The sequence below is a fragment of the Eretmochelys imbricata genome, chromosome 1, assembly GCF_965152235.1.
Source record: "Eretmochelys imbricata isolate rEreImb1 chromosome 1, rEreImb1.hap1, whole genome shotgun sequence".
NCBI classification, from domain to species: domain Eukaryota; kingdom Metazoa; phylum Chordata; order Testudines; family Cheloniidae; genus Eretmochelys; species Eretmochelys imbricata.
Window position 1 is genome coordinate 266,579,085 of NC_135572.1, and position 17,685 is coordinate 266,596,769.

Below are 17,685 nucleotides of genomic sequence, written 5' to 3' on the forward strand. Positions count from 1 at the left end.
TGTACAGCGTGCAGTGTGCCCATGAGGAGAACTAATCCCGCTGGTGACACATGCATCAGGTGTTATGGGGTGATAACAAAACCTGCTTGAGGTCATCAATATTTAATTAGCAATGGGGCTTGTTTAAACATTAACCTGGGAAGCTGGGGGGTGGGGGGCGGGAAGAGGTGCTAGAGCACAGTGAGGTGTTAACTCTTTGTGGGAAAGAAGGAAAAAGAGATACTCCGTCACTCTCTGCCTACCACCTCTTACACATGGAAAGGGAGGGAGGGGGTCAAAATTTCCCGCCTGCCTAGGAACATAGACATTCATGTAATAGAACAGCGCCATGGGCCTTCTGATCAGGAATCCCAAAGGTAGTCAGTGCTGACTACTCACCCCCCTCGCTGTAGAGAATTATAACAGTTGTGAATTAGGGGGCATGTATTTCTTCCTGGCATCAGCTGGCGATCAGATTATGTCCTGAAGCATGAGGAGCAATAGCCCTTGTCACTGGTACTTTAGCTAGCGTTGCTGCCGAGGCTGTCCTGTATTGTGGCAAGAGATGTGCTGTGTGTTTGTCTTGTTCACTGATTGATCCCTCCCAGGCTGCAGTGTCTGAGACACACCACACTTTCTCCACTGGATGAGTCAGGTCTCCTTTACCTGGGCTGACTTGCACCTGGACAGCAGCAAGAGAGCGAGGGAGACAGGCTCACACAGAGACTTTTGAACTATAAATTGTCTCTTTCATTTCCTTCTGCGGCTTAGCCAAGTCTGTTTTATTCCCCCGTCCCTACACCCACCACTCACTTATGAGTGAGCCACGGTACCTCAGGCTGCTCTCACAAACTAAGCAGGGCTGGGTTTAGTTAGTTCTTACAATGGATACCCCCAAGCAAACCTCAGGGGCTGCAAGAAGTGGTGCTGGTGATTCGGAAGGGGATGCTTGTCCCTCTGAATATGTGTTGAACCCAGGCCCCAGCATGGTGCTAGAGGGTGCTCTGCTGACAGATGAGACCTAAAACCATGGCTATGACTATTTATGGTCACTGAAGCTCCCAGAGCACTTTTCACAGGACTAGGGGTGCCATTCTCCATAGCCTGGCCAAATTCCTACATGTGGGTGTTTTAGTGTCAACCAGTCGGGACTGAGCCCACTTTGGCCAGTTGGCTGTCTGTGTATTTAGCTCTGTGTGTATTTTTAGGAGTGCGGGAGTGAGCCCAGACTGCCCCCCTCCAGGGAAGTGTGTGTATTTTTAGTAGTGTGGGATTGGGTCCAGGCTTGTCTGCTCTATGTGTGAATGCGGAACAGCTGCAGGCGGCAGAATAGGTTGGACTGTAGCAATGATGTCACTCAGCGACTCCCACACTGTCAGTGGAGAGCATGAAGGCAAGAGAGGGAGATGAGCAGGGAGGTGTACAGGCCGGCACAACGTCCCACAACATTCAACAGTCTCAGACGAGACCCCCCCATTATCCTTGAACCAGCTACTCCTGCCCAGCTGCTCTCAGCAGGGAGCACTGTGAGAAGGGTTCAGAAGTGTTGGCTGTGAGGCACTCACAGCCACTCCTGCCCCTTTCAAGAAAAAGCACAGTAGGCAGGAGGTGATTCTGGAGCGCTGCCTTTGGGGAACTCACAACTCCATTCCCAGTCTCGCCCAGCAGAGGGCACGAGGGGGAATGGCACAGGAGTGCTGGCGATTGAGTGCTCACTTGCTCCTCTGTTCTCAGCCTCTGCCAGCTGGAGGCGCTAGAGGGGACAGTCAAAGGACACAATGAGGTGTTAGTGAATCCTGAATCATATCAGACTCCATGGGATGGGAGAGAGAGAGAGAGAGTGTATATAGCAAGGGGGGTTCTAATAGTCCGAAACCAGAACCCGCAGCCAGCCACACAGGGGAAGGGAATCACTGAGTCAGACTACAATGGGATCTGTGTGAAAGAGTACCAGGACAACTAGCACCTGTGAGGGAGGAAGGGAACTTCCACTTCTACTGTTGACTATGCCACTCATCTGGAGGAATGTACAGAGACGTCGGGGAATGTGAGTTCTCTCCTTCTGGGCATGTCTCCTCTCTTCTCCCTCAGGACAGTTGCTCCTTAACACCACACCATTGGCAGCTTTGAAAGGAGGCAGATTGCTGCCCTTCACATTCCCTGAGGTGTTCCTCAGACCCTTCAGTCCTCCCACATGCACATTCTCCAGGCCCAAAATGTAGTGATCTTCCGTCCCCCTGGGTGCAGCAGAGCTCCCAGATTGCCAAGCAGGGGACATGCAGCCTCACCTGTTCCCAGAGGGCTGATCACACCGAAGGGAACTTCTCCCTGCACTAGTTCTGATCCTGGCACGGGGACTGATCACGAGGGGGGAAAGCAGCTTGAACCCACACCCTCAGCATGGGTTGGAGCAGCCCTAGCTTGCATCCCAGCTGCAGCCCCTGTGAACCATTGCAGTACCACAGAACAGCTGGGGCATAGGAGCACTCTGTATACCCTTCTCCTGTCCCCAGCACACAGCTGTGCCAGGAGCTGCTGTGAAAATAGGTGGCCCAGAGCCAGCTATGCTGGCTGTGCGCCTGCCAGGGAGACCCCCTTTCAGCTGCCACTGTAAAGTAAGCACCACACAACTATGAATTTCCCTCATTGTCTCTTCAGGGCCCACAACCCCACTGGCCAGCAGGGGAGCGAGAGGGATTCCCTCCCCGTGTGTCTCTCTCACTCACACACAGTGTGTTACCATGAGGCCAGCTTGCCTCCTTCCTTTTCTGTGATGAGCCTCAGAGCTGGTGGCTCTTCCCCGCCCTGCGATTTGGAGCATTAAACGAGGTTTGCTATCAAATTCACAGTGGGTGGTAGCCATAGTCTCTCTCCAGATTAGTTGCCTAGTGTATCGTTCCCCTGTGCACCCCAAATGGGATGCAGGGTTCTAAGAGATCAGGTCATGTGTGCGCCATAGTGAGATGTGGGGTCCACTTTGGGTGGGGGCAGGGAAGAATGAACATCAGCTCTCAGGAAAGTGACATGCCCAGAGATACAAGCACAGTGTCATTCAGAAAATGGGGGGCACCTACAAAGCTCATTGCTGCAGGGCCCTTCCTCCTGCATCCCATGACTGACTACACACACACGCACATGCCGCACACACATACACACCCCACACCCCCCCACAACTTCCAATACCCCCCCCAACCTCACGCACACATGCCGCACATCCACATCCACACCCACAAACACACACAGCCTCACTCACACACACCCCGCATGCACATACCCCCACAACCTCACACCCAACACAAACACACACACACTCTCACAACACCATACACACACAACCTCGCACACATACACACACTCACACACATATTACTCTTGTCTGTAGTAAGACTGTGTAATAAAAATGCCCTCAGGGCCTTTCTGCCTCACCTTTCTACCCCATCAGACCCTTCCTTCACTGGGCGCCTCCTATCCTCATGGATCCCCCTTCCACCCAGAGCTGTTCCCTCAGCCTCTCTCCCTGTGGGGGTCCCTCCTTCCCCATGGGCCTGGCCCCTCTCCCCAGACCTCTCACCCAGTGAAGCCCTCCCCCCAGTCCCTTGCCTTGTCCTAAAATCAAGTCCCCTCTTGGCTACCCCAAACTTGACACTGTTAATTAGCCAGTGACATCATGGCAACCTGGTGAAAGAGCGAGTGTGAGTGAGGGGGAGACATGAAAAGAAGCCGCCAGCTCCTGCTTCGGGGTGCATTCACTGGGCTCCTCGTCTGCTCCAGGTGGCAACAGGGACTCCTGGGCAAGGCACCCAATCCATACTACAGCCTGGAGAGAGAATGAAAGAGAGCTCAGGGGCAGGGGGGCGTCCAGCACCCATGTGCCCTGATCTGTTCAGGACCGACAGCCACAAGATCCCTCCCCTATCGCTGTTTGTCCTCCACGCTCCTCTGTCTTGCAGAGGGCCAAATTCCCATCTGAATATTTACACTGCTCCCCTCGTGTGTCTCTGACCTTGTATGGCTTTCTCTTGCCTTCTTTTCAGCTAGTTGTCTCCTCACCTCTTCTCTCAATTGCTAGTCTGCCCTCTCAGGAACAGGGACAAAGGAAGTGTGGCCTAGTGGTTCAAGCCAAGGACTGGGAGCCAGAAGGTCAAGGTTTTGATTCTCACAGACTTGCTCTGTGCCATTGGGTATGTCACTTGGACTCAGTTTCTCATTGATAAAAAGGCAGGAAAGGTAATAGGGGTACTGTGCAGATTTATTTATTAACTTTTTTACCGTACATTGAGATTCCCATGCCCAGGTAGAAAAGGCTAGAGGAAAATACCTGTATCTCCCTTTTCTTCCTTTTCCCTGTTCTCTTCTTGAGTGTGACAACAGAGATATGGCACAGCAGAGGGCCTCTGCTATCAGATGGAAGGAGACAAGGGCAGTTCCTGGGATGAGAACTCAGACTTCTTGAAACTGACCCTCACGCCCTAAATTCTAGCAGCTGAATTTCTCTGGGAGCAAATTCCTGTGACCTGTATTCTCTGGGGCTCTGTCTGGAGAAGCTGCAGGACAGACTGTATCCTCCAGCTCAGCAAGGAGCCCCTACCGAACCCAGGAGCAATGTCCCAGTACGCCGCTGTTCACTAGGAGCCAACAGATCTCTGAGGGGAACAAAAAGCCCCTCTTGACAATTGGATTTGGAGATAAAATCTCCAGACTGGTGGCTTGAAGCCTCCTTGTTGTTTGCCTTTTCCAATCATTCCACCAGGTCATTTTCCAGTGGAAGCTGGGATCTGGGATTCAGAAGGTGGAGATACCCTACCTTCCCCTGTGAGCACCCCAAAGGGCACCACTGTGGCCCAGTGTCCAGGATTTTCAGCCAGTTTTGGCCCTTTTTCCTACAAATTCCCACTTCTGGGCTGCGGGGGAAACCGGGTTTTACTTAGGGGTCGGATGTTTGGTGCTCTCTTCTTCACATTCCTGAAAGTTCCTATTCCCATGTCCCAGGTCAAGGCTGCTGTTTCCCACCTTCTTTCCTCCCCTCCTTCAGGGCCTGTTGGGAACAGGCGTGAGGAATTCCTGGCCCAGCTTCAGAGGAGAAGCCTGTACAGGCAGCAACACATGCACGTCAGGGCTGCTCCAAATTCCAGCTCCCAAAGGCAGAAACAGAACAACGGCCAAATGGGGCTGGAGTGGGAATGATTGGGGGGGGGGGGGGGAGAGGGAGGGACTCCCAGGCACCTGCCACCTCAGCATGATATGTACATCCCTCTCCTCCTAGTGGTGGGGGTTTAAGAGTGAACTGTGCTGAAGAGGACTGGGGAGAAATCAAAGAATGGACCATGCTAAATAGGGATAGAAGGTTCTTTTTGATTGGGGAGAACCAAAAAGAACACATTACGAGTGGTACATCATGATCAGCAGGATCAGGGGAGGGAGGAATTGGATCTGGCCAGGTTGCCATCTGCACATGATGGATTGCAGGACAGGTGCTAAGAGCAGGTCAGGGATGCTCTGTGGTCATGTTGACCTTGAACCACATAAGACGCATGAGTCCAACCAGACACTGGTTGTCTCTGAAATGGGGGATGTCAGAAGAGCAGTTCTCGCATGTTCTATGCACATCTGGAATAGAGAACACTTAGCCTGGGCTGTTCTCAGATGGTCCACATATCTAGAGTGGTGAAAGCTCAACAGACAGTTCTTGGATGCTCTCTTCACTTCTAAGACAGGGAGTGCTTAAATGAGCATCGCTCACCTGCAATGGACACATCTGGAATGGGAGTTACCAAAGGACAGTCCTTGAATGCTGTGTTCACATTTGGAACATGAGATGCTATAGGGCAGTTCTTGAGTGCTCTGTGCACAACTGGACCGAAAGTCACTAAAGGTCAGTTCTCAAATGCTGTCTGCATATCTAGAACAGGAGGACCTAAAAAGCAGTTTTTGAATGTTCTGTGCACAGCTAGAATAGAAAATGTTAAATTTCAGTTCTTCAGTTCACTGTGAACATCTGGATGCCAGTGGCCACAGGGCACTGGTTTAAGTTTGCTAAGAGTTGTTTGAGCATGGTTGATATTAGGAGTGATATTACTGTAGATGCCCACTTATTATAGGTTGTTGAAAACAACAAAAATGACATTTTTAAACTGGCCAAAACCCCCCAAAAGATTGTTTCAGAGCCTGCAACAGGGTCTCATGCCCCATCAGTCCTCCCACTGCTCCCGCCGCTGCACAGACAGGTGCGATGGGTTCAGATGAGTACCCCCCCCAACCCCTTGAATCACTGTCAACATGGGAGAAAGGTTCCAACACCCACTCAGCACCTGGCTTGGCCACGCCACATTCCCAGGGGACCAGCGGAGGGGACTGGGGCCTCTCGTTCCCCCTTCTTGATCACTTTTCATCATCCCAGCAGTGCCAACAATAACAGTGAGGAGACAATGCCTTCTTTTCACAGAGTGCGGGGCTGGGAGGAAGGGACACAGCGGAGGTAAAGCGAGAGGAAAACCGAGTCAGAAACCGGGTCACCAGAGCACCTGGGAGAGGACCACAGCAGTTCTTTCTGAACTTTTCGTCCCAGAGGATTCTCCAAGCACTTTGCCAAACAAAAGGATCACTAACCCACCACTGAAATGAATCCATCAAGCCCCTAATGCTGCACAGCTTTCAAGTATTGTATCCAGCTGACACTGCAGGAGGAATTTTAGGTTGGTAAAATGAAAGACCCTGCACTAAACCCACATCTTGCCATGGGAGCTTGCATCATGAGTGGCCAAGCGCTCAGAGTTTTATGGCATTCCAGCAGCCCAGCACCTCCTCACACCAGACTGGGGCATTGGTTCAGAAGCAACAGCAGCCCCTGTTTGGAGTCAGCCCTGGGTTTTCCTTGACGTTCTCCCACCCAAGTAGTAGCTTGGTCTGAGCCTACCTACCACATAAAAGATTACAGCCCAAAGTGGCATGACAAGAGGCACGTAAGGCCTGATATTTCAGAGTTGCTGAGCTGCTCTCCAGCTCAGAGTCCTTAGCACCCCAGAAAAAGCTCTGTGTGTCAAGTCAGACTCCCAAATATTGAAGCACCCAAAATCAGTGAAAACTTAACTGCTCAGTGCCTCAGTTTACTCAGCTATGAAATGATGCACACAGGGCTTGTATTAAGGGCTTTGAGAGCCCCAGTGGCCAAGCAAAGTGTTATAATTTTGACAAGGGGCCAAGATAGGCAGCTTAAAGAAAGACAGTCCTGCTACCCAAACTGGGTTACTCTCTCTCCTTTAAAAAGAAAGCAAACAATTGTTTTGTGGCTGTTTTAGCATGAAAGGCAGTTTTGGTGGCTGTTGAGTTTGTGCTTCACTTTTAATATTTAAGTCCCTCTGAGGAAGTTGGACATGACTTTTGACGTCTTGTGTTCCCCTTCTGTCGCTTCCCATCAGCCTCGTGTTTCCACTCACCCACTGGTGTTATAAAATGAAACCTAGAAGAGGTAGAGAACAAGGCTGGGAAATTCCCTTCTTGGACAGAGGCAACCCCTCTCCCCCCAAAAACCTTAGAAAGTCACATTGATGTTTTGGGCCTCATCACTGATGTCAGGGCGCTGGGCTGTTTACAGCTGCAGGAACAGGCAGGAGACGCCTGGCAAGCCACATTAAACTACTATATCAGAGAGTAGTTCCCCTTAACGTCCCTTCACGCCAAGAAGCACAGAGAGGGCTGAGAGCGCAATGGAAGCAGCATGCTCAGCCCCTCTCCTGTAGGAGAAGAATATTCACAATCACTTGCTGGGAGAAACAGCTGGGGTCAGGAGCATTGAATAGAAGGATTCAGAGTAACAGCCGTGTTAGTCTGTATTCGCAAAAAGAAAAGGAGTACTTAGAATCATAGAATATCAGGGTTGGAAGGGACCTCAGGAGGTCATCTAGTCCAACCCCCTGCTCAAAAGCAGGACCCATCCCCAATTAAATCATCCCAGCCAGGGCTTTGTCAAGCCTGACCTTAAAAACTTCCAAGGAAGGAGATTACTTGTGGCACCTTAGAGACTAACCAATTTATTTGAGCATGAGCTTTCGTGAGCTACAGCTCACTTCATCGGATGCATACTGTGGAAACTGCAGAAGACATTATATATACACAGAGACCATGAAACAATACCTCCTCCCACCCCACTCTCCTGCTGGTAATAGCTTATCTAAAGTGATCATCAAGTTGGGCCATTTCCAGCACAAATCCAGGTTTTCTCACCCTCCGCCCCCCACAAACTCACTCTCCTGCTGGTAATAGCCCATCCAAAATGACCACTCTCTTTAAAATGTGTATGATAATCAAGGTGGGCCATTTCCAGCACAAATCCAGGTTTTCTCACACCCCCCCACCCCCCACAAACTCACTCTCCTGCTGGCAATAGCTCATCCAAACTGACCACTCTCCTTACAATGTGCATGATAATCAAGGTGGGCCATTTCCAGCATAAATCCAAGTTTAACCAGAATGTCGGGGGAGCGGGGGGTAGAAAAAAACAAGGGGAAATAGGCTACCTTGCATAATGACTTAGCCACTTCTAGTCTCTATTTAAGCCTAAATTAATAGTATCCAATTTGCAAATGAATTCCAATTCAGCAGTTTCTCGCTGGAGTCTGGATTTGAAGTTTTTTTGTTGTAAGATAGTGAAGGAGTTTTGCTGAGACATCAGGACTCAAAGAGAGCTCTTGAGGCTCTGCATGGCTGCATAGAAAGACCCCTGATTTATTAAGGGCATGGAGCATAGCTGAAAACATTGCCAAACTGGAGTTTCATAAAAGCCTCCTGTTTTGCTGCAAGTTGTTAAGGGCTGCCATCAGAGGTGATCACAGACCTGGTTAAAATCAATGGGTGTGCTAAGCATTCCTTTTTTCAGGGTAAATGGAGAGAACAATTAAGCACCAGTGAGCTGTAGCTCACGAAAGCTCATGCTCAAATAAATTGGTTAGTCTCTAAGGTGCCACAAGTACTCCTTTTCTTTTTGCGAATACAGACTAACACGGCTGTTACTCTGAAACCTTTTTGTAGTGGGATAGCCAGAAACAGTAGAAGCTACACCCAAGGCTATGAGCCACATGGCAAGGCCTGTGCAAAAATTAACTCACGTAGATTAACAGAAGTTTCCCTGATTTCAAAGGGGTTTAGAGATTAGGTTTGTTTGTCTGTGTGTGTCGGAGGCAGAAGGCCAGAGAAGCAGGTGAGATTGTGACTCTGAGAGGAAGCAAAGGGACAGAACTTCTTAGGCACAGAGTTTTCTAGAGGGCAGGCTTGGGAATTTTGAGGCAAGGAAACTGCCTGCTGTTGTGTGATTCTCCTGTGTTCAGGGAAACAGGACTTTGTGTACTTTGCAAATAACCAGGATTAACCACAAAGATTATATCTGACTCATATGATTGATTACTCCTCTTAATGGAAGGAACATGCATGGTCCTGAATACTGGCTAACTGCTTGGGCCAAAATAGAACATTTATTTTGATCCAGATTTCAGGTAAGGATGCTGGATAACAGAGATTGTGATGACCACAGTGTGGAAAATTACCTCTTCAGTATTTGGTAGAGAACTACTCTTCTGTAGGGGAAGCCTCTATCACCAAGTTAAGCAATTTCACAGCGGCAGACTTGTGCCACAGAATCTCAGCTTCTTTCTTTCTTTCTTTCTTTCTTTCTTTCTTTCTTTCTTTCTTTCTTTCTTTCTTTCTTTCTTTCGGCTCTACCACTTACGGTTGCAGAGAAATCCTTCAAAAGGAGAACCAGGTGTAAATCGATGCAGTATTGGCTGCCTGAATCTGCAGACCACCCGAAACAATAGCTTTGAGAAGTAGTTCTCTCTATAGGGCATTTGCTCTGGAGCCGAATGTTGTAATTTAAATATAAATATTTTAACTTTTTCACAACAGGTATATAAGCATATACATCCAATTAATTTTCTTATCGTTACTAGATGCAGAGACTAGAATATCATAGAACATCATAGAATATCAGGGTTGGAAGGGACCCCAGAAGGTCATCTAGTTCAACCCCCTGCTCGAAGCAGGACCAATTCCCAGTTAAATCATCCCAGCCAGGGCTTTGTCAAGCCTGACCTTAAAAACCTCTAAGGAAGGAGATTCTACCACCTCCCTAGGTAACGCATTCCAGTGTTTCACCACCCTCATAGTGAAAAAGTTTTTCCTAATATCCAATCTAAACCTCCCCCACTGCAACTTGAGACCATTACTCCTTGTTCTGTCATCTGCTACCATTGAGAACAGTCTAGAGCCATCCTCTTTGGAACCCCCTTTCAGGTAGTTGAAAGCAGCTATCAAATCCCCCCTCATTCTTCTCTTCTGCAGACTAAACAATCCCAGCTCCCTCAGCCTCTCCTCATAAGTCATGTGTTCCAGTCCCCTAATCATTTTTGTTGCCCTTCACTGGACTCTCTCCAATTTATCCACATCCTTCTTGTAGTGTGGGGCCCAAAACTGGACACAGTACTCCAGATGAGGCCTCACCAATGTCGAATAGAGGGGAACGATCACGTCCCTCGATCTGCTCGCTATGACTATTAGGACAGCTGATGACTTTCAGGGTTTGCTGGGGAACAAAGAGTTCAAACCTTCTCCTCAGAATGTACAGTCACTTCTGAACCTGCCTGTACATGATAGGAATTGAGGAGCTACATCCTCACCCTAGTGCAATAAAAGCTTCAACTTTTTCCGAGGTGCCAAACACTGATCCCACCGCCCGCACCTTTCTAGCTCAGTGTCAAAACCTCCAACTTCCGCCCTCCCTGGACAGCTTCCACAGTGCAGTTTCATGTTGGTGCAAGATATTGCAGCACACTGCGAAGAACATGGGGCTGCTGCACTGAGCCTGTTACTCATTTCGAAACCAACTTGGGTAAAATCCTCTGGTTTGGAACGCAGCTGAATCTGCCACAGAACATGTGATGCACTGAGTGGCAGCACTGCAGAACCCCAAGGGCTTGGCAAAGAGTTGAGCTCGAGCTTGCCACAGAGCACCTAGAGTCCTGCCCTGTAGCTGCCTTTGGCATGGGCAAGAGGGAAGAAAACCAGGTGAGGTTTCCATCTCTAGAGTGTCCTCTCCTCCCAATTCAAAGCCAGAGGAAACCCCTGCTTGCCCTGAAAACTCAGCTCAGGCAGGAAATGTCATTGTGGCATTTCGAGGAAGTTACGGGTACAGCACAAGCTAAATTTAACGCTCACCACAGTTTGCTGATGACTGCTGAAAAAACACATGATTCAACAGTGCAGTGGGGGAAGGGGAAAGACTTCCCCAAAAGTCATGGGAACTACCATAACCTACGTGGTTCTCAAACCAAGCCAAGGTCCATAGCGGGTAATGGCATGCCAGTGGGAGTCAAACACACACACACACAAATACACAAGAGCCACCTCCTTTGTGGTTGGTAGACAGACCTTCGTCACAAATGACAGAGCTTCACCTAGTAGAGGGAGATACTCCCCCAACCCACACTGGCTTATAGCAGGTGAGTGCAGGTCACCTCCACAAGCTGAAACCCCCCCTCTATTCGGCACTGGTGAGGCCACACCTGGAGTACTGTGTCCAGTTTTGGGCCCCCCACTACTGAAGGGAGTGGACAAATTGGAGAGAGTCCAGTGGAGGGCAACGAAAATGATTAGGAGGCTGGGGCACATGATTTACGAGGAGAGGCTGAGGGAACTGGAATTATTTAGTCTGCAGAAGAGAAGAGTGAAGGGGGATTTGACAGCAGCCTTCAACTACCTCAAGGGGGATTTCAAAGAGGATGGAGCTCAGCTGTTCTCAGTGGTGGCAGACGACAGAACAAGGAGCAATGGTCTCAAGTTGCAGTGGGGGAGGTCTAGGTTGGATATTAGGAAAAACTATTTCACTTGGAGGGTGGTGAAGCACTGGAATGGGTTGCCTCAAGAGGTGGTGGAATCTCCATCCTGAGAGGTTTTTAAGGCCTGGCTTGACAAAGCCCTGGCTGGGATGATTTAGCTGGGGATTGGTCCTGCTTTGAGCAAGGGGCTGGACTAGATGACCTCCTGAGGTCTCTTCCAACCCTAATCTTCTATGATTCTATGAAACAGAGCTGCATGTAGGGACCCCAAGAGAAGAACAGAACAAGACACTGCAGATCTGGAGTGAGGTGCATTGGTATAGCTATAGAAGGCACACGTAGGAGTGGACTAGCAGGGCAGGACAGCACTGTGTTTAGCAGAGCACCATGTGTAATTTCCAATGTCCATCCCTATTTTGCTCTAGCCAACTGCTATCACACACCCACCCCGCATGGATTTGACTCAATCTGAACAGAATGGAAACCTTCTAAGCCAAGGAAAAGGCTGCCCTCTAAGCCAACCAACTGCTGCGTCAGAACGAGCCAGCTGAAGGCAGTGGAGCTGCACCTTCCTTCCTCCTGGTGATTCTTGCCCAAGTTGGAGCCAATGTTGCTGAGTCAGTGAAGCCTTGTGGCAGTTCCTCCCAGCTCGGGTGTTTCAGCTACTCACACGTGCACCGTACCCTGTGATCAAGATGGACTTAGGAACCCAAGGAGCATCCTTCAGCTTCTCCTGTCCACCTCAAGGCCACAATTTCTGTCAGATCATCATGGCAAATGTTCAGGGCCCTTTCCCAGGTCTAACATGGAACAGGTAGTGTTAGCTAATGGGAAACACCAGTACCTGAGCAAAATATCCTTGCTGGGAGGCGGGGGGGAGCCCGTTTAGTTTTCCATACTCCAACTGAGCAATAGCAAGGGACAGTACAGATAATCTGCACCCTGTGCACCTTCCTTGGGGGCACCTCAGTTCCACTCTAACAGCTGCCCAGTGACCATGCCTTACCGGAGAATGTCCATGTGCCAACACTCTCCCAGGGGTTGTCAGAATGATTGACACCATGTGCCAGGGTCCACATCCCACAGAGCTATTAGTGCAGCTGGACGGAGGCTTCCACAAGAACAGGACTGGATCCCACAGAGCTTGCCACGCAGTCCTTTGTATAGAGTTTTCACATGCACACAGTAGCCCCAAAACATGTCACCGAATTGATAGCAACTGCTATACAGGATCAAACCAGTGGTCTGGCTAAGCCAGTATCCCATTGCCAGTAATGGCCAGTAGCAGTTGCCATTTCAGAGGCAAGGTGTAAAACTGCCACAAAGGACACTTAAGTTATGCTTACTGGGGGAGCTGCTTCCTCATGCCAGGGACAGTAGTTAGTAGATTGCCAAGCGTGTGGGTTGATGTCCCTTAGACACTTTTATCCTAGAACAATTGCAGATGGTAATGTGTAATCCTATTTTTGTACCCTACTGAGTAATTTGCTTCCTTTTAAAAAAAGAAATCATGATAATGAATTACAGAAAAATTTAGGCATGATTAAAGAGACCAAGCAATGACTTTGCAGGGGGGGAGTTTCCAGACAGTGACAGCACAACTAAAAATGACAAATACAAATAGGAAGGAGGACAGAGCAGATGGAGGCCAACTCAGAAAGGGCAGGGTGGAGCCACAGAGCCAGATCTGGAGCTGATCTGCAGATAAGTCTGAAAAGCAAGTGGGTCGGGGGTGATGGGAAGCCAGTGAATGTGATGATGGAGAACTGGGGGTGCAGAGGGAGCAGGTGAACAGCGGACAGATGATCATGTGTTTAAGGCACTGGCCTGAGACTTACAAAATCTGAGTTCAGAGACAGAGCCCGTCTCTCATTTTAGCTTGTGCAGTGCCCAATACAATGGGGGATGAGCTGAGGAGGGTCTACCATAATATACCTAGCAGTGAAGGGGACTGAGGAGCAGCACTTTCAAACCAAACTACAAAAAGCAGTGTGTTAAATATTCATTTTGGGTTAAACCTGTGCTAGAAAACAGCCACATGCCGTGTGAACCCAGCTTCATCCCCCTTGGGCATGTTAATAAGCTCCCCTTCCACATTAAGCATATTTGAAGCTCTCCACCTGTCACTTGATCAAAGGCAGAGGCCTGGGCGAAATGCAAGAACATCAGCTGGGCCACTCGTGAAGCTAATTGTGGGAGCCAAGACCTCAAACCTGAACCCGCTCTTGCCCCCAAGGCATCCTCAGACGTTTTTTGTCTTCCTTAGAGATTTGCAGCTGCTTTTTGATTCATCTCTAAGAAGGGGAAGAGCTTGAAAACAGGCAGCTCCTGCCCAGATGTGCCTCAGCAAGACAATAAAAATGCACTCGTAGCCCCTTCCTGGAGCAGCCCAAGATGTTCCGCACTGTGATTCCTGCTCTGCCTGCAGGCGGGCAGCATGGATTCCAATACTTGTGTCCTGGGTCTGTGGGCTCCACCGGCCTCAGAGCGGAAGTGTGAATTCCAGGCCTTGTGCCCCAGGGTCTGGATTCCCACTGCCCTCAGAACAGAGGGAAAGCAATGTCCAGTGATTGACGGAAAGGGCTGGCAGTTTGGAGGCCAGGCTGTATTCCTAGCTTTACCAGACTGTCAGATCTTTTGCAAGTGATTTATGTAGGGGGAAGCTCTGCCTCAACTCCCCCCTATATTCAATGTAGATAACCCTGCCTGTTTCACAGGGGCAGAAGTTTAATCAATGTGGGTAAGGTACTTGGAGAGCCTCAGAAGGGCCAAGCATTCATTTGTTTTAAGAGGGACTTGCATAACAGAACATTTAATATGAGAACAGCACCTTGCAACACACACAAAACCAAGCTAGTTTCTGCCCTGCTTGCCAGTTCTCCAAGCTTTAGGTTTTAGAAACCATTTATTGTCTTCACAGCCAAGTCTCCTCCAGGCTGAGCCCAGAGTAGCCCTGATCTGTGACCTCAATTGATTGTGGCCTGTTGCTGTGGAGACTGTGTTCTAAACACAGGAGGCAGCCTTTACTGCAGGACAAGGAAGAGTGAGGGGAGAGCGCGCTGCTAGACAAGCCCATGCACTGAGCCCACAGACTGCCTGCTGGCCCACTTAATTCTCAAGTAGCACATTCTAGTTTGCCTCAAACCTCTCACTGTTTAGCTTACTCCGCACTTCTAAGGCATGAGCATCCCAAACAGCTTTAAAGCATGGCAGGCAGGGAAACATCTTCTCCCCATTTTACAGAGGGAGAAATGGCCACAGAGAGGTCAAGTGAACCCTCAGCCTGCTGCCGCCCAGCCCTAACTCCCCGTTGCCCCAGGCTCTAGTAAGGAACCCATGCACCCACACTGGGCATTTAACAGGCCACAGCCTCCCCTACTGTCAAATTCCTCTAAGAGGTGCCATCACCCCAGGCATAATTACCGTATTCAGCTCCAGAGGGAAGATCACCATCTTGTGGCACATCTGGCCATTACACCTTTGTCCTTAAAGTGCCGCTTGAGGAACAGGCTTAAAAGGGAGCCGCAAAGGATTTTAAAAATTGAGCTTGGGGCTTTTTGCTTAAGAGGAAGGCCTGAGTAGATATAATTTAAAACCCGCATAGAAAAAAGAATCAGGAATTTGATGTCAACTCTGGTCTCCCCTGATTTTGCTAGAACTGAGGTCTCACAAATGTATAATGGCCTCTCACCCCCTATATCTATATCAATCTAATCTGTGAACACCCCCCCCCCCACCCAGTGTGGATGCTGAACCTTTAACAGACATTCTCTTAAGGCTGTTTGTCAATGAGATTAAACAGGTGGCAGAAGTTGGACTGAAAAGCCCTTCTCCCTCCATTGCTCTGCTCTTGCTTGACTCTTGGCGATGTCAATTTCACTTGCTCAGGGCCTGAAGTAGAATTTTGTAACCTTGCAGTTTCTTTTAAAGAAGGAAAAGCCCATTTTATCCCGCCATTGTTGGCCTCACCTTACCTGAGCAGTGGCAAGTTTCTAAGCCACATACAGGGTCCCAAATCTCTCCCTTTCACGCTCTTTTCATTTTAATAGGAACAGTTGCTACATCAGGTCTACCAAGAGCAGTTATTCGTCTCATTCAAGATTGGATGGAGCCAGTGGCTTAACTATGCAGTACCTTCAGTTGTGGCCACTGTTGGATGCGTCAGAGGAAGTAGTAATCCATTATTTCCTCTATATGGGCTACAGGCAGGAAGGAAAATTTCTGACCTTTGACAGTGATCAGTTTATGCCCTGAAGCAGGAGACTAGATCTCAGCACTTGTATGGCCCCCATCACTGTAAGCTCCTGTGCTTTCCTAGCCAGTGTCATGAGGGTGCCCATAAACAGTACTTATTCTTAGATGCAATACATGTACTTATGCCATCAGCAGGAAACCAAGCCAGATTTGTCACAAGTGCCCTCTCTATCAATCATGGCACTTTTACTTGACTTAAAACAAAGTGGGGTGGGGGGGGGGGAAGAGAGAGGAGTGTTCAGCCAAGAACTCAAGATGAATTGGTTATTTTCAGTGGCGCAGTAATACCACTTGGCTCTTACACAGAGGGTCAGAATAATGATCCAAAGCTCATTCTGTATCTCTTTCTTCCTCCCCCCGTCCCCTGTTACACATCAGGAAGCCAGACGAACATGGAATGACATCTCTCTCTCAAGCTATTTCTGTGGCATCAGCCTGTCTGTCTGGAAGAAAAGCCTTTAAGCAAGGATGGGGTGGGGATTCAGGAAAATTAAACTGCTGTCATATGTATGAATGTGTCAGGCCAACCTCCCTACTGCTCCTTTGGTAACAGCCAGTGCCATAATTAACACTTCGGAACAGAAGATGCAGGACAATTCTTCTTGCTCCCACTTGAGTGTTAGTAACATCCGCCGTTGCCATGGAAACTCAAGGCACTCCAGTCCAGACACTGAGTAGAGAGATTTTCAACTCATTTTAGATTCTAAATCTGGACTTTGTTATTACACTTCTAAAAAAGGGTTACTTGCCTTTTCTAACTGTTGTTCTTCAAGATGCGATGCTCATGTCCATTCTATGCTAGGTGTGTGCACGGCACATGCAGTTGCCAGAGATTTTTCCCCTAGTGGTATCTGTAGGGCTGGCCCTAGTGCCCCCTGGAGCCCTGCACACATGTGCCAGTGTAAGGGGCACTGCTGGCTCCGCAAACTTCTTGCGGGTAACTGACAGAAGGGTAAGAGCACAGGTCATGGACATTAGCAACACATCTCGAAGAGCAACAGTTACCAAAGGTCAGTAACCACTTTGAGTGCTTGCTCGTGTCCATTCCATGCTAGGTGACTCAAGCAGTATCCCCAGAGGTGGGCTCAGAGCTCACTGACATGCTGATTGCAACACAGCTCTACCCAAACTAAGTCACAGGCCTGTTGGGTGATGGCGTAGTGGGGCGCAAAGGTATAAATTGACCACCATGTCATGGCCCTGGAAATATCCAGGATTGGTAACTGCACGAGGAACGCAGCAGAAACCTGTACTCCTGTAGAGCAAGTGGTCACAGTGGAACAAGCACAGATGCAGGTGGTGTTAGGAAAGCCTTGAAAGAGCACGGTTGTTCCAAGCAAACAACACGGGTGGTAAGAGAGAGGATGTGGAGCTGGTGGCACCCCTTATCCCAGCACACATGCACAGGGCTCCAGGGGATGCTGGGGCCAGCCCTATGGATATCACTGAGGGGAAATCTCTGGCAACTGCACGCAGCACACAGAGCTAGCAAGGAATCAGCATGACTTGAAGAATCTGCAATTCAAGGAAGCTTTGCATCTCCTCTTCCTGTTCTAGAATGCAGGGGAGAATGGTTCCCTCAGATTAACAACCAACTGGGAAGGGGTTGGAATACACAGAACAGCCATGG